This window comes from Scylla paramamosain, chromosome 40 (genome assembly GCF_035594125.1).
Source record: "Scylla paramamosain isolate STU-SP2022 chromosome 40, ASM3559412v1, whole genome shotgun sequence".
Lineage (NCBI taxonomy): Eukaryota > Metazoa > Arthropoda > Malacostraca > Decapoda > Portunidae > Scylla > Scylla paramamosain.
The window spans coordinates 10065280-10088769 of record NC_087190.1 but is presented as its reverse complement, the minus strand read 5'-3'; the positions used below and the strand labels follow the sequence as shown (position 1 = coordinate 10088769).

Here is a 23490-nt window from a genome sequence, read left to right as displayed (position 1 = left end):
AAACTATAAATCCGCAATAAACGGCAGCTTTTGCTATGTCTTTTAATATTTGAAATCAAGTAACTTTGTCCTAGAACCAAATTATGGTACTACGAACCGAAGCTACAATGTGTTTGAAATTTTGTTATAAAAACAAATTGTTTGAAAAGGGAGGCGTTTGGTAACCAAGGTTCCACTATACAGCAATTTCTTGAAGTCAAGAAGCTTTTAAGGGAGTGAGAGAGAGACAATGTGGAGCAGTGTATGGCAAAGGGATATGTGTTTTGGCCACCTCGCTCCTCTCCCCCCTTATGATGCATCAGCCCAACCATGAGAGTGCTTCCCCCTTTCTGCCCTCAGTACAAGCTTAGCAGGCAGTGGTCAGCTATCGAGAGAAGACGTGTTCACAGAGCTGGTGACAGACTTGTATATATATATATCAAGTTAGATATGAGCTGGGGTCTAGCTTTGTGATTCAGTGTATTATTTGAGGGCCAGTCTGAGTGCCTGTTGTCACAGATCTCTGACCTCCAGTGTGAGGTCACTGCCTACTCTGTTTCTGTGTGTTCATCCTTTGGTTGTTTTGTTGTGCTGTTTTGTATGTGTTGAGTCGAGTTGACTCCCATCTAATGTTTACTTAAGTGTAACTAGTCCCGTTTCTCATCTTGTGTGTCCTGCAACCACAGGAGAAGTCTTTGTGTGCTGTGTAGTGTACGGCACTCTCTCACTTCTCTCCTGATCTGACAACTTTTGTAGGAGGTGAGATCATTCTTCCGAGATTTGAGACAAGCTGAACTTGATGCAGTGCTGTAATATTCTGGAGGGCGTGGGTGGTTTATTACTGTGGGCAGTAGCTCTAAGAATATTGAAACCTCATGTGTGGTGTCAGTTTGTCTATTTCTCCCTAGTATGTGTCTGTGTTTGAGTCCTTTCCAGCTGTTTAGATAAGTTTGGAGTTTATATTTCTCTTGCATTGTGAGGCATGTCCACCTCCCCATCCCCACTTCCTCCTTGTTTCTACATTTCTCACACCCTTCTCTCCATCTCTTCCATCTAAGCCCCTCACCTCTCTCTCATATGAATAATAAAAATCTCTCTCTCTCTCTCTCTCTGGCAACCGAGATTTCATGGAAATAAAAAACTAAATATCCTGATATCTACGACTACTTTGTTAATGACAGGACAGCTTCTTGTAGCTTTAATCTACCCCTTCCTCTCTACTAACTAATTCATAAACTCAAGGGAATGTTGTGCTCTCACCACCACCCTTCCCGTGCTCTAAGGTATGCGTGTCATGTGTGTCTGTGTGTATTATATACTGTCCTGAATCTACTAGTTAAAAATTAAGAGAGAGAGAGAGAGAGAGAGAGAGAGAGAGAGAGAGAGAGAGAGAGAGAGAGAGAGAGAGAGAGAGAGAGAGAGAGAGAGGAGAGAGAGAGAGAGAGAGAGAGAGAGAGAGAGAGAGAGAGAGAGAGAGAGACAGGGGGAGGCAGAAGCAGGTGAAGATAGGGAAGCTAAGATCACCCTTGGTCTCATACCATTTACTACCTTTGTCATTCAACTCATTATTTTCATTGTGTTCATCTGAATTTCTTAAAAATTTTGGTAAAGTCTCTCTCTCTCTCTCTCTCATTCAGGAAAGTATATATATAGTGCAGCATGCATGCATGCGCACACACACGCACGCATGCGCACACACACGCACGCATGCACGCACGCACGCACGCACGCACGCACGCACGCACACACACACACACACACACACACACACACACACACACACACACACACACACACACACACACACAAGCATATTTAATTTTTCCCACACTTCCATGACCACTGCCATGAAAGGCAGCTGGTCTTATCGTCAAAGCAATTCCCAGTAGACAACACTGTGACCATTCATATCAATTTCACTTTGTGTCCCTCTCTCTCTCTCTCTCTCTCTCTCTCTCTGCATGTGTGTGTGTGTGTGTGTATGATTATATATATATATATATATATATATATATATATATATATATATATATATATATATATATATATATATATATATATATATATATATATATATATATAAGTTCACAGCACCCCCTGATCTAGTGCTTTAGACCTCACTGGGAGTAATTATTGTTTTGGCAGGTGCCTACTGCCTCCCCCTTAAGTGTGTGTGTGTGTGTGTGTGTGTGTGTGTGTGTGTGTGTGTGTGTGTATGATTATATATATATATATATATATATATATATATATATATATATATATATATATATATATATATATATATATATATATATATATATATATATATATATATATATATATATATAATCATACACACACACACACACACACTTAAGGGGGAGGCAGTAGGCACCTGCCAAAACAATAATTACTCCCAGTGAGGTCTAAAGCACTAGATCAGGGGGGTGCTGTGAACTTATCATTAAACCCAGCTGTGACCTCACTGAATGTTTCCCTTTGTGTCTCACAACACAAGGGGCAGTCACAGCCTGCCCTCTAAAGGCAACTCTTTTCCTTCACACAAAACTACAAGCACCTAATTACACACACACCCTTCACTCTAAATTCAAAATTATCATGGCGACTCCTACACCAGCCTCAGAATCCCCATCTGAGGAGGGGACAACAAATGTCCCCTGGTCAGACTGGTCTTCTGACAACAACCCTAAGTGTCTTGACACCCCCCTCAACTTTTTCTTCAATAACTTCTACAACGTTTGCGGTCTTAGATCTAATTTTCAATCTGTAGAACACCACCTCTTTTCTACTAGACCTCATCTTTTCCTCACTGAAACACAAGTGTCTGAGGCAACTGACAGTAGCCCCTTTTCTGTTCCCTCCTACTTTCTCTATCCTTGTTTTCAATCCAAAGCTGAATGTTGCGTTTACGTGCGCAATGACTTAACCTGCTCTCGTGCCCACGCTCTTGAATCTTCCGAGTTCTTCCCCAGCTGGCTGCCCAGCAGCGTGGTGTCATGCATGACTGATGGTGTGGTGTTACCAGTATTCAGTACTTGGTGTGCAATTCTGGTGTTCAGACGTGGTTGTTTGCTCTGACGGCCATTAGATGGTGTTGGCATTTATTGATAAGATAAGGCGAGGGACGCTTGAGTTTGGTGGCTTTCTGGGGTCTCTATCATTGCACTGTGGCCTGTAAATGGGGCTCAGAGGACATAGCACTGCTAGTTTTGGCAAGTTGCTCAAAGAGACACGCATGGAGTGTAATTGTGCAGCGTGCTACGGTTAATGTGGTGACACTTTTCCTGTTGTGTCCCCTGCCACCAGGCAATCTCACGATTGCCTGCGTCTTGTTACTCCACAAAAATCCCTGTTCAGGGTGGTATGTATTATGATTTTACTTTATTTTACAATACCTGACCCCTTTATACAATGTCTTGTATGACATGGCCGTCACACAGCTGTATGGTTGTCACACTGGTAATCGTCTCTTCCCCAGAGGACAGTTTATTGCTCATCTGCTGTTTGCACGATGGAAGGCAGGGGACGTCGACGCTCCCATCCTTCTCCTGGCGATGGCCAGGCCCAGCCACCATGCAAGATTGCTTGTTTATCTTCCAATAGTGAAGATGATGGTTCTGGTGGACAGGATGTTCCAACCACCAATATTTCTGGCCCTTCTCAGACACTTGAGCCAGATGAAAATTTCCGCAGTTCTGTGGTCCAGAAAATATTACCAGCCTTGGTGAAAGCTCTGACAAAAGAGAAGGTGAGGAAGGAACCTGTACATTTAGGTGACAGTGACACTAGTAATGTGGAGGAAGATGTGGATTATGTAAACTAACCTGATGTCTCAGGATTTATCATGTAATCCTGATAGTGGGGCTTCATACCCAGACACCTTCCAATCCTCACAAGTTTCATCCCAAGTTAATGTTGGGGCATCTACTAGTTCAGCAGAGGAGTTTGTAGGGTTTCCTTTGGCAGAAAATCAACACGTAGTTGTTGACTATAGCTTAGGTGCAGCTTTTGATGTTGATGATGCTAATGATACTCCTGTTACAGAGGTTTTAGCTAAGCACATCAGGGCTTATTTACGTATGGTTCCTGATGATAAGAAAGCCAGGATGTTGGCAGAACAATGGTCTATTCTGTCTAATATTAAGGAATTGAGGTTCCAGGATCTGATTTCAATGCCCTCTCAACTCTCAACAATCAGAGTCAGAGGATGGAGAGCAGGTTAACTCAGACAAATTCTCTATTTTGGCAAATCCCTCATTCCTCTCATCAGATTTGTAGACAAACATGCAAATTCACACAACCCTACCTTGATGGACTCCTATAAAGATATCAATGACAGTCTTTGCACGTTATTGCCAGTTTTCAATCATTTAAATTTAATGAGAAGAGATCTCATTACTGATAAAATTAAAGCCAAAACTCTCCAAAAAACTGTCAAGGATAAGAACATGACAGGTGATAAATTGTTTGAAACTAATATTGTTGATATGGTTAAACAGTTTAAGGAGAATCAAAAACATATCAATCCAAAGCGGTTCAAGATGAAGAGGAATAATTTTACTTTTCAAAAAGGAGGTAGAGGTTCCAGAACCAATCACTACTGAAGTAATCATCGAGGTAGAGAAGGCAGAGGATGGGGTCACTATGGCACCAAATAAGTTACCCAGTGACACTGGTTCTCATTTTCATTCCTCAACCATAAGTGACTTAACCTTGCTTAACACCCCTTTGAATTTTCAGGGGGGAAAAATTCAACATTATCTTTAAATTTGGGAGGAATTATCCAGTGATCCTTGGGTACTAACACTGTTCAGGGCAAGTATTTGTTTTCTTATAATGATTTTCCATCACAATGCCATATCCCCCCTCCATTGCATTTCTCTCAGAAGGAAAAACAGGCTATTGATGCAGCCATTAATATATTTATTCAGCAGCATATTGTTGAGAGAGCTACTTTTGTTTCATCAGGGTTTTGTTCCAATATCTTCCCTAGGTTAAAGAAGGATGGCAATGTCTGGATTATACTTAATTTGAAATATTTGAATGAGTATGTGGAATATTATAATTTTAAAATTTTAACACTTAAAGATGTTTTACCATTGGTTACACAGAATTGCTTCTTTGCATCTATTGACTTGAAACATGCTTATTTTTCTGCTCCAGCCTGCAGGGAGAATCCATCATGGCTAAAATTTACATGGAATGGTTTATTATAGCAGTTTACTTGTTTGCCTCAGGGTTTTTCCTCATCCCCTCAACTTTTCACTGAGTTGTTGAAGGTCCCTTTTTCACATTTTTGGGCTTTAGGCATTTTAACATCTATTTACACTGATGCCTTGTGATAGCGGACTCCAAAGAGAAATTAATTGATGATGTCAAATATATTGCATCAACATTAGATAAATTAGGTTTCACAATTAATTTGGAGAAATCAGATTTTCAGCCCAGTCATGAAATTGAATTCTTGGGTTTTGTGTTGAACTCTAAAGACATGACCATTAAACTCACACAAGGTAAGGCAGTTAAGATCAGGAAGCTGAGTTTACAATTATTATGTACGGATGACATCAGAATTAGAGATTTTGTTGTTTTTATTGGCAATGTCATTGCTGCAGGAGTCTCTGTACACTGGGCTCCTTTAAAATGTAAGTATTTGGAAGTGTTAACGAATGAAGCTCTTAAGCAAAGCCATGGTGATTATGATGCCTTACTGTATTTGGATAAGAGGGCAAAATGTCTCATAAACTGGTGGACAACTAATATTCATTCTTGTATTAGGTCATTACATATGCCTGGCCCTGACTTAGTTATCACCACAGATGCCTCACTGTCTGGCTGGGGGCTTGTGCCGGTGACAACATTATTGGTGGCCACTGGGCTGACGATGAGAAAGACCATATAAATATTTTGGAATTAAAGGCTGATCTTTTTGATCTGAAGACTCTCTTCCAGGATGTCACATATAAACACATTCGCATAAAATCAGATAATACTATAGTTGTTGCAAGCATTAACAATTGTGGAAGCATTAAACAACACTTGTTGGATGTGACTGAATAGGTTTTTGAGTGGGCTCATGAGAGAAACATAGAATTGTCAACTGAGTATATCCTTGCTTCTTTGAATATTATCACTGATTTAGCTTCCCATTAGAGAGATTTCAACAAAGAATGGAGACTTATACCTACAATTTTCAATGATATGCTGAATTTATGGAGAACCAACTATTGATCTTTTTGCTACTCGCATTAATACTCAATTACCACTTTTCTCTTCTTGGAAACCTGATCCGGAGGTATTAGGCAATGATGCTTTTTCAATCAACTGGAATAATAATTCTTTTCTATATGCTTTTCCTCCCTTTAGGGTCATAAAAGACATCATTCAAAAAGTAAGGGAAGAAAAGGCATCAATTTTAGCAATACTAACACCATGGAGAACTCAACCATGGTTTGCAGAATCCCTTCACCTTCTGCAGGATGCACCTCAACTTCTTCCTCGCAAGTGCCTGTATCTGCCTCACGATCCACAACGGGCCCATCCAATCAGGACTCTGCAGATGGCAGCATGGCCTGTCAGGGAATCTTTCTGCAGGTCAGGAATTTTGGAATGGGTTACAGACTTTCTGTTGATCCATTTTCTCCCCCTGTAAACAAACTGTTGGACCACTTATTCACGTTATTCAATGAAAGATGGTTCTGGGTACAGTTACAGTAGTCTCAATGCCGCCAAGTCAGCTATTTCTACGGTGGCAAATATCAATGGAATCCCTGCGAGAATGAGTTTGTATGCTTATTTATGAAGTCAGCAGCAAAACAGTGCTCCAAACTGCCTAGAAGGAACTTCACATGGGATCCTGATGTCTTTTTAAATACATTTGATGTTTGGGGAAACAATAATCAATTATCACTTTCAAATTTTGCCCAAAAAGTGGCAGGTTTGCTTCTCATTTTATCTGGCCAACAGTTTCAAACCACAGATTGCTTGGACACCAGGAATATATCACTTAATAAAAATGAGGTCATCTTTAAAATTGGAGATCCACTTAAAACATCTAATGTCAGACATCATGTACAGAACATAGGTTTCAAAGCATTCCCACTGAATAAAAATTTATGTATTGTTGATGCTATTAGAACATATTTATAATTAACGAGCAAATTGAGAATAAGATCAGATCAGAGTAAGCTGTTGTTAACAACCAGGAAACCTTTTGGCCCAGCATCCAAGACCACAATTATTAGATGGGTCAAAGATATAATGAGAGAATCTGGGATCTCTGAGGATTTGTTTAATTCATATTCAGTAAGGTCTGCATCCACTTCTAATAGATAGAAGACCTGATAGAAGTCTTTAAGTGGTATAAGGGTTATAACAAGGGAGATGTAAGCAAAATTCTTAGGATCAGCAACCAGGGTAGAACAAGAAATAACGGGTTCAAGCTTGAAAAATTTAGGTTTAGGAAGGAGATAGGAAAAAATTGGTTCTCAAATAGAGTGGTAGATGAGTGGAACGGACTCATTAATCATGTAGTTAGTGCTAGGACACTAGAGAGCTTTAAGAGAAGATTAGACAAGTTTATGGATGGGGATAACAGATGGAAATAGGTAGGAGTGTTTCATACAGGGACTGCCACGTGTAAGCCTGGTCGCTTCTTGCAGCTTCCCTTATTTCTTATGTTCTTATGTTCTTATGTAAGGCTTTTAAAACAGGCATGGCCTGGGAAAGTATAAAAAAAAGATAATTGGATGGAGGTGTAAATCTACTTATACCCAACATTATAACAAGACCATTTTGCCTGTGGGCACATTTGGAGAAACCATTTTAAGTTCATATGCAGGGAACAGATAATGGGCTGTTTCAAGCGTTAAGTTCCTTCTAACACACCTACAGGTTTATGTATATGTATGATCTTGTATTTGTATGTAGATATATATATATAGATGTATACTTGTCCTTTTTCCAAAAAGTTTGTTGTTGTTTGGTTGGGGATGAGGCTACGAATAGTCATGCATGACGTCACGCTGCTGGGCAGCCAGCTGTGGAAGAATTATAAGATCATTGTAACATACTTTGGTAAGTGTGCAATGATTGGAGTTCTTCTTAAGCTGTGCTGCCCAGCTTTGTGTGGTCATGAGTGCCTGCCCATCCCATTTCATTAATGTCCCTTGGTTGATCGGCCACAGATTGTATATGTAACATGTTGGTATGACTAAGGTTACATTTTTGTACGGGTACGACATGTTGCTCTGCTGGTTGGACTACTCTACATGTCTGAGAAGGATGTTCTTTGGCTGTTCTTGATTAATCTGTATGGTCTAATTCAATGTTATATTTTGAATGGTTGTTTTACTGATCATATCCGTCAAATCCATTGATCATCCCCAACCTTGGATGAAATCTCAATACTGGTAACATCACACCGTCAGTCACGCATGACCACACAAAGCTGGGCAGCACAGCTTAGGAAGAACTCCAATCATCGCACACTTACCAAGGTAAGTTATGATGATCTTATAATTTTCCACCATTTGGCTTTGACTACAGAGTCACTCTCAAACTAGATCTATCTGTGCTGTATACCTCTCACCTAACTCCTCTGACTAAAAGAAATTCTATGACTACTTAACTTCCAAAGTGGAGCACATTCTGTCTCTCTTCCCTTTTGTGGAGATCTCCATTCTTGGAGACTTCAATGTTTACCACCAGCTTTGGCTTTCCTCTCCCTTCATTGACCATCCTGGTGAACTAGCCTTTAACTTTACTATCCTCCAGAGCAACTGGTGCAACACCCTACTCCCATGACCAGAATCTCATGCATTTTATATTTCTGCCCGGAATCATGCTGTCTTTTCTCCAATTAGCCAAAAACTCCTTCATTAACAGAAAGTGTCAAAATCTTTCAAGATCTAACTCCTCTTGTGACTTCTGACACCTAGCCAAAAACATCTCCAATAACTTTTCTTCTTCATTTTTCCCTTTATTTAAATCTGATGCACCACTACCATCTCATCTATTTCTAAAGCTGAACTCTTCACTCAAACCTTTGCTAAAAACTCTACCTTGGATGATTCTGGGCTTGTTCCTTCCTCTCCTCCACCCTCTGACTACTTCATGCTACCCATTAAGATTCTTTGCAGTGATGTTTTGCATGTCCTTGTTGGCCTTAACTGTCAGAAGGCTTATGGACCTGATGGGGTCCCTCCTACTGTTCTGCGAAACTGTGTCTCTGTGCTTGCACCTTACCTAGTCAAACTCTTTCAAGCCTGTCTATCAACATCTACTTTTCCTTCTTGCTGGAAGTTTGCCTACATTCAGCCTGTTTCTAAAAAGGGTGACCATTCTAATCCCTCAAATTACATCCTATTGCTTTAATTTTATATCTAAAGTTCAGTATTCATATCTAAAGTCTATGAATCTATCCTCAACAGGAAGATTCTTAAACATCTATCACTTCACAACCTTCTATCTGATTGCCAGTATGGGTTCCGTCCTTTTCTTATAATCTAAACTGGAAATTTCACATCTTATCTCTAGCTAAAACAGCTTTTATAAAGTTAGGCATTCTGAGACTCTCTGCCAGTTTTTCTCACCCCCGCAGCTGCTAACTCCGTACAAGGGCCTTATCCATCCATGTATGGAGTATGCTTCACATGTCTGGGAGGGGGGGGGGGGTTCCACTCATACTGCTCTTTTAGACAGGGTGGAATCAAAAGCTTTTCATCTCATCAACTCTTCTCTAATTGACTGTCTTCAGCCTCTTTCTCATCGCTGCAGTGTTGCATCCCTAGCTATCTTCTACCACTATTTTCATGCTAACTGCTCCTCTGATCTTGCTAACTGCATGCCTCCCTTCCTCCCACAGCCTCACTGCACAAGACTTTCTTCTTTCTCTCACCCCTATTCTGTCCACCTTTCTAATGCAAGAGTTAACCAGTACTTTCAATCATTCATCCCTTTCTCTGGTAAACTCTGGAACTTCCTACCTGCTTCTGTATTTCCATCTTCCTATGACTTGAACTCCTTCAAGAGGGAGGTTTCAAGACAAACATCCTTCAATTTTTTGACTACTGCTTTGGACCCTATTCAGGGATCAGCATCTCTGTGTACTTTTTTTTTTTTACTGTTAGATATTTGTTGCCCTTGGATGGTATCCCTCAAAAAAAAAAAAAAAAAAAAAAAAAAAAAAAAAAAAAAAAAAAAAAAACTCAACACAACCTTCCCGACAACTATCCCCTCTTCTTCTTCAATGACACTCAATTGTCCCCTTCTTCTACAATAAACATCCTTAGTCTGTCCTTTACTTATAATCTAAACTGGAAACTTCACATCTCATCTCTAGCTAAAACAGCTTCTATGAAGTTAGGCATTGAGTCATCTCTACCAGTTTTCTCACCCCCCAGCTGCTAACTCTGCATATCCTTCCATGTATGGAGTATGTTTCACGTGTATTTGGGTGTTCCACTCATACTGCTATTTTAGACAGGGTGGAATCAAAAGCTTTTCATCTTATCAACTCCTCTCTTCTAATTGACTGTCTTCAGTCTCTTTCTCATCAACACAATATTGGATCTCTTGTTATCTTCTACCACTATTTTCATGCTAACTGCTTTTTTGATCTTGCTAACTGCATGCCTCCCCTCCTCCTGCAGCCTCCCTGCACAAGACTTTTTTCTTTTTCTCACCCCTATTCTGTCCACCTCTCTAATGCAAGAGTTAATCAATATTCTGAATCATTCACCCCTTTCTCTTGTAAATTCTGAAAATCCCTGCCTGCTTCTGTACTTCCTCCTATCTGTGATGAACTCTTTCAAGAGGGAAGTTTCAAGTCACTTATCCTTCAATTTTCAATGATTTTCTTGACATCTCTTTTGGGAATGGCACCTAAGTGGGATTTTTTCTCCTGTTTTGTTTCCCTTAGCCAGTGACCCTCTTACATAAAAACAGTGACCCAAATGCCCTTAAGGTGGTCTGACAATCTAAATTCTAAATATCTCCCAGTAGAAGTGTTTGTCATTAACCCCCCTCTCTCTCTAAACTTTCAGGACAATTTTTAAAATATAACACACACACACACACACACACATCAAGCCCAGGACAGGTGGAGGATGTTGAGAGGTCATCATTCCTTGGGTTTATGGATTAACTACTGGAGAGAGAGAGAGAGAGAGAGAGAGAGAGAGAGAGAGAGAGAGAGAGAGAGAGAGAGAGAGAGAGAGAGAGAGAGAGAGAGAGAGAGAGAGAGAGAGAGAGAGAGAGAGAGAGAGAGAGAGAGAGACCTGACAAGTGGTGGTTCCTGCACTACACTGCTGGTGAGTGTCACCACTCAGTGAAGACATTAGCTTGCAGCAAAGCCTTGCAGTGGATGGTGGGAGCAGTGCATGATGGGAACAGGCTGTACGAGCTTAGGGATTTTCAACAGCAGCATGGAACAGTGTTTGTTTTCACATGTTTAAAAATTATGATACTGTTCTGCTGCCAGACCACAGCAATCACTGCATTTGGAAAAATTGCATTTCTGTCACTTTGAGGTAGGTTGTATTGATATTATTATACAAGTGCACTTGTCTCACAGCAAAAAGACATTGTTCTCAGTGAAGCACTTGGGTCACACATAAGATAGTGGTGTGTATCTTTATTGCTGCATATTGTTAATTCCTGAGATATCAATTTTCATCAAATTTATTGTTTCCTCCCCGTCGTACCCAGGTTACCTTGTGCCACGATGGTCCGAAGGCATTGTTAGGAGGAAGGGGGATAGAGGAGGGGATTTCATTAATGCATGCATGAAACAATGCCTTGGCCAATCAAAAAATAATTTAAGAAATCAGCCAATAGGCAGGCCACATTCTACAAGGCAGGAGGGAAGAGCTTGATTTTGAATCAGTCTTGGAAGATGGCTCAGGGCGGTGGCTGTCAATGTGATTACTTCGAGGTGATAAAAAAATTTCACAGTAATAACAAAGATTAGCCACTCCAGTTCTTCCTAATGAGGACTTCAGTGATGAGGAAGTACCAAAAGACCAATAAGATAGGTTAGGTTTGGTTAGGTTTAGTTAGGTTAAATTTAGTTAAGTTAGGTTTAGTTAGGTTAGGTTAGGTTTGGTGAAGTTCAGTTAGGTTAGCTTTGGTTAGGTTTAGTTAAGCTTAGTTTTTTTTTTTTTTTTAGTCATGTGTGAAGATGAAACTACATTTTTCTGGTAGATTTTGGTGTTTTTTGGATGAATCTCTGCTTGTTTTCATCACAAATCATTGCTTTACATGTGTGTGGTTGGAGGGGACATTAAAATAAAAAAAAAAATAAAAAAATAAAATGAATAAATAAATTATTTGTGGCAGACAGTTACTAGATTCATTCAAAGCACATCAAAATCTACCAGAAAAATGTTGTCTCATGCAAAAATGTTAGACTGGTGCACTTATATAAATTTATCATAGTATCTATACACCTTGAAAGCTTATACATTAGTACCCAATGATACACTACGACACAAACCAAGAGGTGAGGCATTAGTAATGATAAAACCTTCACCTCTAACTTACACTCCTCAGTCCATGTTTTCACAAGGAAAGTTCTTCACTGTCTGAGTGTTGGCGGGAAGTGGACTTGTTTGTATATGTGCACAATTCCAGAGCTATCGATACGGTTAATCTGGATATCATGTCCACATTATGTACAACCATGAAACTCACATTTCATGAAGAAGGCTCAGTGACCTTGCCGTAAATGTAAAAAAATTGTGAGGCAAGTGTCTAGTATGGCTGTAATAGCACTGGTGAGTGTGGAGAAACTCAACATTTTCTAAGTCCAGCGAACTCTGCACCAGTCAAGAGTAAACAATGAAATGAATTTCTTTTGTTTATAACTGGGATTTGTGGGTAGTGGCATATTAGGATTTCATGGTATCTATACAGCTGATTTCTCCAATCATGCGCTGCCACTCATGAGGCCACCAATTATGACTTTCCACGGCAGGTTCAGTTACACTTTTCATTTGTTTTAGAGACACGTCAGGTGTTCTGGTAGAGGATCACTGTCATTTGTTAATATGGCTGCCCAGTGGAGGGAGGTGAAGGGAACAGTGCCAGTGTTCAGCAGGAAAAAAGTTACTATCTGGGATATTTAACAACATCTATGGTTAAGATGTGATATACAGACATGAACAAGAGGTTCCATGTGTTTATCAATGAAGCCACCAAACTGTACCCACCTCCATCGCCCTGAGAATCTCTACACCACACTGGTAACTCACATCAATAGCTCACACCAGTAAGACATAGCAATATAATTTTTGAGGGACATCGTTAGGTTATGCTAGATTAGATTAATGTCCTACAGTGTGGGTCCAGGGCGGCTTAGCCTCTCTGACTAGATTAGGTTAATGTCCTAGTTGAGGGAGGGGGGCAGTTCCCAACTTAGGTTAGGTTAGAAAAATTCAAAATACAAAGGTAAATTTCCTTGGATTTTTGAACGGCCATATTTCACTTATTTTTCTGCCTCCCCACAAAAACTTCTGATTCCCCACAGGCCCCCACTCTTGTTTGAAGGGTTAGAGGGGTCGGAAGGGAATGACAGGGCAGACTTATCAAGAAATACCATCGATACTTATATTGGTAAATTTATATTTTTCATCTGTCAAACATTTTCAGATGAGACATTTTTCTGATAGATTTTGATGTGCTTTGAATTAATCTAGCAACCGTTTCCTTAGTTAAAAAATATTTTATTTCTTATATACCCCCCCCCACACACACATAAACAAGCAGAAATTCATAAAGACATTAACTATACGTAACATAACCTAATTTGATTAAACCTAACTAAACCTACCTTAACGGTAAATTTTAATGAAAATTAATATCTCAGGAACGACGAATTTACGATGGTAAAGATACTCACCACTGTTATATGTGACTCAGGTAAATATGTATAATAATACTCTTATATTAACTTAAGTTCAGTTTCAACTGAAAATATATTTTCCCACCCGCAGGTAGTCATGAGAAAATGCCTGAAACTATCACTCACACCACCACTCACAGCGAGGCCACACTGACAACTCCCCTCATTACACACACATCCTTTAATTAATACACCTAACATATCCCACCACTCTGTACTGTTAGCACTGTAGCCACCCGCCACCAGCGACACTGCCACTACTCACCACACATCAGTCACTCCTGAGTCCTGCGGCCTGCCGCTAGAAATCTTGATCTTGATCTTGATGGTACATCTTGATCTTGATCTTGATGGTACAGGTGGCACAGGATCACTTCTGAGCCAGGCCTTTGGATCGGCAACTCCTGTAGAAAGGGGAGAAAAAAAAAAAAAAGAGAAACGAACAGCATCCTCTATCCTAATTGTTCATACACCTGGCACGCCACATTCTCTCCAGAAACTCTTTCACCGCCTCAATCATCCTTTCATTGGCCTCTCTACCCAGTCCCAGCAACAACACCATCCATTCCTTTCCTGTCTTCTCCACTCTTTCATTCCTATCATGCCCTAACTCAGTCAGTATCACTTGCATCATCTCATTCCTGTCTCTGGCATACTGCACACACTCCAGCACCACATGTTCCACCGTCTCATCCTCTCCCATGTCACACATCTGGCACACTTTGCTGCGGGACTCAGACCACCTGTAACTCCTTGCATTCACATCCATACACTGTGCCCTCGCTCGGAAGAGAAGATCACCGCCCAGGCTTCCATCATACCACCTTTCATACCTCGGGGCCTCTTTCTCCTTGTACCATTCCAGGGTCTTCTTTCTTTCCATCTCATTCTTCCATTCATTCAGTCCCACACATTTCACTTCTTTGTCTATCTCATTCTTCCATTTTCTCACATCCCATTCGGCTCCCACTCTTCCTCCTCTTGTTACCACCCATTCACGCTCATTTTGATTCCTCCCAGCCATTCTTATCGCCCACACAACTTGCAATCCATTCCTGTCTGTCATTCTCATGCATCTCTTCCTCCATTTGCTTCCACTTTCATTCCACAGGTACACCTTCCTTGCTATTCTTGCATCATCCATTCTCTCAAGCCTAATCTTGTACCTAAGTGTGGCTTTTGTCAGTCTTTCTCTGAAGGTGCTCCATCCCATGTCACCTCTCAAAGCTTCAACTGCTGTGCACCTCGGTGCACTCAGTGCCATCCTTGCTACTTTGTTCTGGCACAGATGGCACAGGATCACTCCTGAGCCAGGCCTTTGGATCGGCAACTCCTGTATAAGGGAAAAAAAAAAAAAAAAAAAGAGAAACGAACAGCATCCTCTATCCTACACCTATCATACACCTGGCACGCCACATTCTCTCCAGAAACTCTTTCACCGCCTCAATCATCCTTTCATTCGCCTCTTTACACAGTCCCAGCAACAACACCATCCATTCCTTTCCTGTCTTCTCCACTATTTCATTCCTATCATGCCCTAACTCAGTCAGTATCACTTGCATCATCTCATTCCTGTCTCTGGCATACTTCACACACTCCAGCACCACATGTTCCACCGTCTCATCCTCTCCCATGTCACACATCTGGCACACTTTGCTGCGGGACTCAGACCACCTGTAACTCCTTGCATTCACATCCATACACTGTGCTCTCGCTCGGAAGAGAAGATCACCGCCCAGGCTTCCATCATACCACCTTTCATACCTCGGGGCCTCTTTCTCCTTGTATCATTCCAGGGTCTTCTTTCTTTCCATTTCATTCTTCCATTCATTCAGTCCCACACATTTCACTTCTTTGTCTATCTCATTCTTCCATTTTCTCACATCCCATTCGGCTCCCACTCTGCCTCCTCTTGTTACCACCCATTCACGCTCATTTTGATTCCTCCGTGCCATTCTTATCGCCCACACAACTTGCAATCCATTCCTGTCTGTCATTCTCATGCATCTCTTCCTCCATTTGCTTCCACTTTCATTCCACAGGTACACCTTCCTTGCTATTCTTGCATCATCCATTCTCTCAAGCCTAATCTTGTACCTAAGTGTGGCTTTTGTGAGTCTTTCTCTGTAGCCGCACCGGCTGGGCATCAATTGGCTCTCAGGTGATCTGTTTTACTGATCACACCCATCATCGTAGGGTCGAGGAAAGGCAGTTCTCTCTCTGACACGTTTATTGATGAGGTAGGCATGACCGTAAGAACTGCAAACAAGTTCTCGGTCTCAATTTCTTACAAAATAACATTATACACTGATATTAAACACTTTCAACATATTACAATATTCATTAACAATACATGCAATTGACTTAGCACTATGACAATCAGTTTTAACTACAAAATTAAAGTATTTACCTCGGTCACCATCCTACCCGTCTTTGTCTGAGCGCGACTTGGCCGTGAGTGATGCCCGCAGGCCACTAGCAGGTTAACCCCACACTACTAACAAGTGAGCATCGGCTTCGGTGCTTAATATAGCATTAAATACTGATACTCACACATATTACACGCTTTCATGCAAATAGAAAACTATTGAACATTTCACTTATATATGCCGAGGAATAATCACATGAGGTACATACGCTTTACATACAGTAACATGGCTCCCCTAAATTGTGTAACAATTTACCTTAAATTAAGATTAGTATGTACCTTAAAACTAGGATTAGCACATAATATGTTTTGTTACACTGGCTCCTTGGCGGGGATGCTCCGGTCTATTATTATGCATTACCTTCTAACAGCAATACTAGACTATGTATTGGCCTCTCTATGATTGTCCTGTTTGCCTTTATGTGTCTTCCCTGGTTGTCGAGATTACAGTCTGAAACCAGGACCTTAACCTTTCTTACTAGGCCATCATGATCAGGAGATACTTCTGTTACTCTTCCTAGTTTCCACTGGTTCCTTGCTAAATTCTGATCTTTGATGATAACTATGTCATTTACACTGAGATTCCTCTTTGGTGTTGTCCACTTATTTCTAAGTTGTAGGAATTGCACATACTCCTTTTTCCACCTGGACCAGAACTGGTTGGCCAGGTATTGTGCTCTGCGCCATCTCTTTATGCAGTACAGGTCCTTCTTAATGAAAATGCTTGGAGGAGGCAGTACTACCTTTGTTTTCATAGTTAACAAATTACTGGGTGTCAACGGTGTAAGACTTTCTGGGGAGTTAAGATGGTCCACAGTTAGGGGACGACCATTAACTATATTTTCTGCTTCAACTAGGAAGGTTCTCAGATCTTGGTCATCTAACTGGGTACCATGCTGATCAAGCAACACAGAGAGTACATTTCTCACTGTGCGTATCTGCCTCTCCCAAACACCTCCCATGTGACTGGAATTGGGTACATTCATGTTAAAAACAATCCAGTCACATTGATCTTTCATGAGTTCTTGTCTGACTTTATTGTTATTTAATTCTTTTAAGCATTTCTCATACTCTGATTTGGCTCCTACAAAGTTAGTTCCTTGGTCACATCTCAACTGTCTTACAGGCCCTCTTCGTCCTACAAAGCGACGGTATGCACTTAGGAAGGAACTTGTATCCATGCTGTTGGCTGTCTCTATGTGCACAGCTCTACATGCCATGCAAGTAAAGAGCACTCCATATCTTTTAAGCTCTTTACGCCCCTCTTTGACATAGAAAGGGCCAAAGAAATCTACTGCTGAGTATGTAAAAGGAGGTGATGGTTCTAGTCTGTCAATAGGCAGGTCTGCCATCTTCTGTCCCTGTGTTGTACTTCTAACTTTACGACAGATAATGCACTTTGAAATGTGCCTTGATACTAGGGATGATCCTCCTACTATCCAGTATCCACATGACCTGATTTAATTTAAAATTATGTCCCTGCCTTGATGATTTGTCCTTTTGTGATGGTGGCATATTATCAGCTGGGTTATGTGTGATGTTTTGGGGAGGATGACTGGATGTTTGGATTCATCTGTCAGATTAGAAAGCCTCAATCTTCCTCCTACTCTCATGATACCATTTTTGTCAATGAAAGGATCTAACTTATAGAGGGAACTGGTCTTGTCTATCACTTTTGTTCCCTTGCCATTGTCTCCTTTAATTAAAGAATTATGGTTAGCAGATGATTCCAGTACATTTATTTCTTTCTGGAATGCCTTTGCTTGCAGTTGTTTTATAATTACATTTTCAGCTTCTGACACTTCTGCTACATTTACTGGCTTATATGTGTTTCCCTTTACTTTAGTAGTGCCATCACCTTTTCCTCTGAAGCTGTTCAGAAGCTTGAGGCATACAGCAACTGCCCTCTTTGTTTTAAACCAATCAGAAAAATACTCAAGTCTTTCTAGTATATCTGTGGGCTGTTGTGTACCTACAGCATGGCATACAACTTTCTTCACTTCTGGATCATTCTCATTTATGACCTTGTACTGGGAATGGCTATCCATTTTGCTATGTTGCCAAAGGAATTCTGGGCCATTCCACCAGATCTTGCTATTGCACAATTCATCTGCTGTCATGCCTCTAGATGCATGATCTGCTGGGTTATACTGTGTCTCTACAAATTTCCACTGATCTGGTGAAGTGTGATCTCTTATTGTTTCTACTCTATTTGCAACATATACATGGAATCTCTTTGCTTCATTTGCAATGTAACCAAGGACTACTTTGCTGTCTGTCCAAAATACTTCATCCATATTATTATACTCAAGTTCTCCCTTCAAGAGTTTATGGATTCTAACTGACACCACTGCTGCTGCTAGTTCTAGTCTGGGAATTGTCATGGTTTTTAGAGGTGTGACACGTGACTTTGCCATTAGTAATGCACAATGAATTTGGCCAGTCTTGCTAATTAATCTAATATATGAGCACTGGCCATATCCCTCTTGACAGGCATCTGAAAAGTGATGGAGTTCAACCTTTTCTACTTCCCCAAAGTCATCAGGTTTGTAGCATCTAGGTACCTTTAACTGATCTAGTTTGTGCAGCTCATCCTTCCATTTTAACCATTTAGGTTTGACATAATCTGGCACCTCATCATCCCAATCAACTGCATTCTTACATAATTCTTGTAAAATTTGCTTTCCAGTCAGTATGAGAGGTGACATTAGACCTAATGGATCATATATAGAGCTCACTGTTGACAGAATGCCTCTCCTGGTGAGTGGCTTGTCTTTCAGCTTTATTCTAAATTGAAATGTGTCAGATTCTATGCACCACTCAACTCCCAAAGTTCTTTCTATAGGCAGTGTGTCTTCATTCTTACTAAAATCCAAACTTTTAATTCCATCTGCTCTCTCATGAGGAGAAATTGCAGCTAGTACAGCTTTGTTGTTTGACAAGAACTTATGAAGGTAACCTCCATTGTAACATAATTCTTTGCTCTGCTGAATAAGAGTGACAGCTTCATCCATTGTAGCTACTGACTTCAAACCATCATCAACATAAAAGTTGTTTCTTACAAACTTGGCTGCATCAGATCCACACCTGTAGTCATCTGCAGCTTTCTTAAGTGCAAAGTTAGCTACACATGGAGATGATGTAGCTCCAAACAGGTGAGCTGTCATCCTGTATTCAGCTATCTCATTATTAAGGTCACCATTTTCCCACCAAAGGAATCTTAATATGTCTCTATGTTCTGGGTTGACCTTCACTTGATGGTACATTACTTCTATATCACATACAAGTGCAATGCTTTCTTGCCTAAACCTACTCGTACACAACACTCCAATAAGTTTGTTGGTAAGGTCTGGGCCTTGTAACAGGTGACTGTTTAGTGATTGGTTCCTGTAGTTTGCACTACAGTCAGAGACAACTCTCAACTTCTTTGGCTTTCTTGGATGATAGACTCCATGATGTGGAATGTACCAGACCTTACCATCATTCCTAACTAAATCCTTTGTCGGTACAACCTCTGCATAACCTTTTGTAATCATATCATTCATGAACACTTTGTAATCACCTTTGTGTTGATTATCCTTCTCAAGTTTAGCTCTTAACTTCTTGAGTCTCTGCTCTGCTAATAGTTTGTTGTTTGGAAGCTTGACGTTATCATCTTTAAGAGGAAGGGGCAACTCATAATGGCCATCCTTCAGCTGATGTACTCCTTCTTTCATCTTACTCATAAACCTTTTATCTTCATATGATAATGGAGTGTCAGCTGACTTTCTATCACTGAAGTCAAGTTCAAACATATCTCTCGCTTGAGAAGGATTAATCATCTCTTTGGTTTTAGTAGGAACCACTAAGAAATTAACCCTCTTTTCTTCATTGATTTCTACTTCTTGTGTCACTGTTCTGTAGACTACCACTGTATCCTCCAATGGACTTGAATGGGGTGAGATTTTACCAATGATCCCCCAACCTAGCTCTGTCCTACGGGCATAGGGATGCTTCTTGCTATCACCTGCTATTTGCTCTTCTGCCATAATGGCTTCTGCACAATCAAGACCAATGAGAAGTCCTATGTCAATGTTTGGGTCATATTTCATTAGTTTGTCAGAGATTGCCTTTAAGTGGGGCCAGTCGCAAGCAGTCTCGGGCCTTGGTATCTGACTCCGTCCAGCTGAAATGTTTTCTGTTGAATATGCTGAAGGGACTGATATTTCCACTTCTTCATTGTAACCTCTTACTTTAAGTCCATGAATTTTGATAGAATCAGTGATTTGTTTTCCTCTTATTGTGTGGATATTGAGTGACACTGATGGTCCACTAACTCCCAATTTATTCAGAGTGCTTTCCTTGATGAATGAAGCATCAGACTGCTCATCCAGCAGGGCATACACTAAAACTTTATTCTCTTCATTACTAATATGATGTAACCATACAGGAACTATCATGGTGTGCATGTCATGTGTCACTGATTCTGTAACTTTGACCTTATTTGCTACTACTGTGGGTTTATCATCTTTAGGCTGAGTTGCTTGTGCTGGCACCTTTTGGCTCTCAGTTCTTGTCACATCATCATTGTGAAGAGCTGTGGGATGGTATCTCTGACATACTTTACAAACTTTCCTCCTTCTACAATCCTTTCCTTTGTGACCCATTTTTAGACACCCTGTACATAACCGTTTTTCTTTAGCAAATTTGTACCTAGTATTACCATCAAGTTTGGCAAATTCCTTGCAATCATCTAAATCATGATCCTTTGTACAGTAGTGACAGAATCGTCCTTTCCTTTCCTGGTCCTTGGGATACTGTTTGTTGGCTTGTACATTTACTTTACTTTGGAATGACCACATTGGTTTTTCCTCAATTGGTTTAGCCATGAAAGTTCTACTCCCTCTATTCTTTGTCATGATGTTTGATTCCCTTGGTTTCCAATTGGTTGCCCATGTTTGAGTTTTGATCCAGTCATTTACTTCCCTACTTACTGAATTCCAGGAAAGAAATGGATTGCTTGCTCCTTTTGCTTCTTTCTGGACAAATTCACATAACATTTCAAAGGGTGGGTGGTGCTCTTCATTGCTACTAGAAGTGTTATTACTGTTAGTATCAAGATATATCATCGCTTGCTTTCTCCAGTCATGAACAACATGTTCAGGGAGTTTTGCTAGCACCTTTCTCTGCTCTTTAGGGTCATTCAGAAATGACAAATAAGAAGTGTGTTTCATTGCAGCTAAACAGCACTTCAAAAAATCTGGGAATGCTGTTAATGCTGGACCATTATGCGGAGAGATTGGTAGCCAATTCATTAACTTATTCGTGTAAGCATCAGCTATGATGCTTTTGTTTCCAAATCTATCACTAAGAATTTTCTTTGCTTGCACATAGTCAGCATCAGAGTTAAAGTGCATTAACATTTTAATGGCATCCTTTGCCTCACCAGTTGTATACCTCTCTAAGTAGGCAAGTCTCTCTTTACCAATAGAAGTTTTAGACTCTACATAAGTTTCAAAGTTTTTCAACCAACTTGGAAATTTCATGGGTTCTCCATCAAAAGTGTTAGGCTTTATTGGAGGGAGGCTCCACTTGGGATCAGGTATGTTGATTGCAAAGGTTCCCCCAGGATGGGAAAAGGATTGATGATTCTGTCTCACATTATTCACATTATTAGGCATGTTGACATTATGAGTGTGTCTACGAGAGCTTGGTACAAGACTTTGAGCTGTAGGGTTGAGATTTATTACCTGAGGTTCACTAAATATTTGTCCATCTACTTCATTTGTCATAAATTCATTATCTCTATTACAAGAAGAAGGTTCCTGTGGGTCATGGAATGTAACATATTTGTGAGGCATGGCATTGTCACCTTGTTGATTTGCAATTGCTTGTGCTTTCATTTCATTTTGTGACTCTATGTATTGTTGAAGATAACTTTGCTTCTCTACACTTTCATCATTACCTGGAAGCATTTCTACTTCTTCTTCAACTAAGCTAAGAGCATTAAGTTCTGCACTAGCAACTGCTAAATCTCTCTCTTTCTTTTTCTTTGAGAACATTGCTTCTGCCTCTGCTTTTGTCTTAGCTAACATAACTTCTGCCTCTGCTTTTGTCTTAGCTAACATAACTTCTGCCTCTGCTAAGCTATCATGATATTCCATTTCCTTTTTAAGTCTGGCTACCTTTGCTGCTACTTCTTGCTTTCTTTGTGCTGCTGCTGAACGTGATGAAGTAGATGAGACTCTAGAATGCCTAGACCGTTTGCTAGAACAAATTGATCCTCTGTCATTCTTTAACTCCTTTCTTTTACATTCTATACTTTCTAATATTTCATGGTGAACTTGTTGATTGTGTTCCAGCTCTTCATTTAGCTCCTCTGACCTTTCTGGCTCTAGTTCCACCAGCTTTGTGTATTCCACATAATACTGATGAAATGCCTCTATTACTTCACTTGACATGGGCTCTAATTCAAAGGGACTAATTACAACTTTTAATCCTTTCTTAATTTTGCTGGTAACACTGCTCCATTTACGCTTACAGGACTCTGCTCTTCCTTTGGTTACACTGACTTGATATTCTCTTCCTTTATCGGTTGGCACTCGCTCCCTGACACTAACTTCTTCATTACAAGTTTGATCCCTGTCCACTTGCTCACCCTCACCTTCCCTAAGGCCATCTACGGCATTAATTTCCTCAGTATCAGACATATCTAACAACTTAATTCTGTCAATACTGAGACACTGAAAGAGCAATTAAATTACCACTCTTAATACTAGCTAATTGTGGGTAATTTTCACTTAGGCTACTCAATTCAGTGCACATACATAATATTATACTTTCTTGCCTGTGACCATGGGTTCTACAAAATGGTGGCGAGGCACAGTGGGTAGAAGGGAGTGGTTGTTGTCAAGGGTAGAGCTGACCCCGGGGCCTCAGAGGTCAACCTTTAGGCTTATGTCAGCGTCCCCTCGTCCTGTGACTCACTCTTGCTGCGGTTTCACATGGAGCCAATTTCTTGCTTGTAGGCCGAGTTCTTACTGTAGCCGCACCGGCTGGGCATCAATTGGCTCTCAGGTGATCTGTTTTACTGATCACACCTATCATCGTAGGGTCGAGGAAAGGCAGTTCTCTCTCTGACACGTTTATTGATGAGGTAGGCATGACCGTAAGAACTGCAAACAAGTTCTCGGTCTCA

The 23490-nt window shown here is 40.5% G+C and overlaps 1 protein-coding gene across 6 annotated transcripts in view; it reads right to left on the bottom strand.

The window, feature by feature from the left end:
• Positions 1-14306, bottom strand: part of LOC135092391 (cyclin-H-like) — a 43032-nt gene extending 28726 nt beyond the window's left edge. For 2 of the 6 annotated variants that reach the window (XM_063990862.1, XM_063990865.1), the window contains exon 1: positions 14151-14306. The gene's annotated coding sequence lies outside the window, so the exon portion shown is untranslated. Of the gene's footprint in view, positions 1-6451; positions 6571-14093 lie in introns of those variants that run through there. The other 4 variants (XM_063990863.1, XM_063990867.1, XM_063990864.1 and 1 more) reach the window with 2 other exon arrangements.
• Between the last annotated feature and the right edge of the window lie 9184 nt (positions 14307-23490).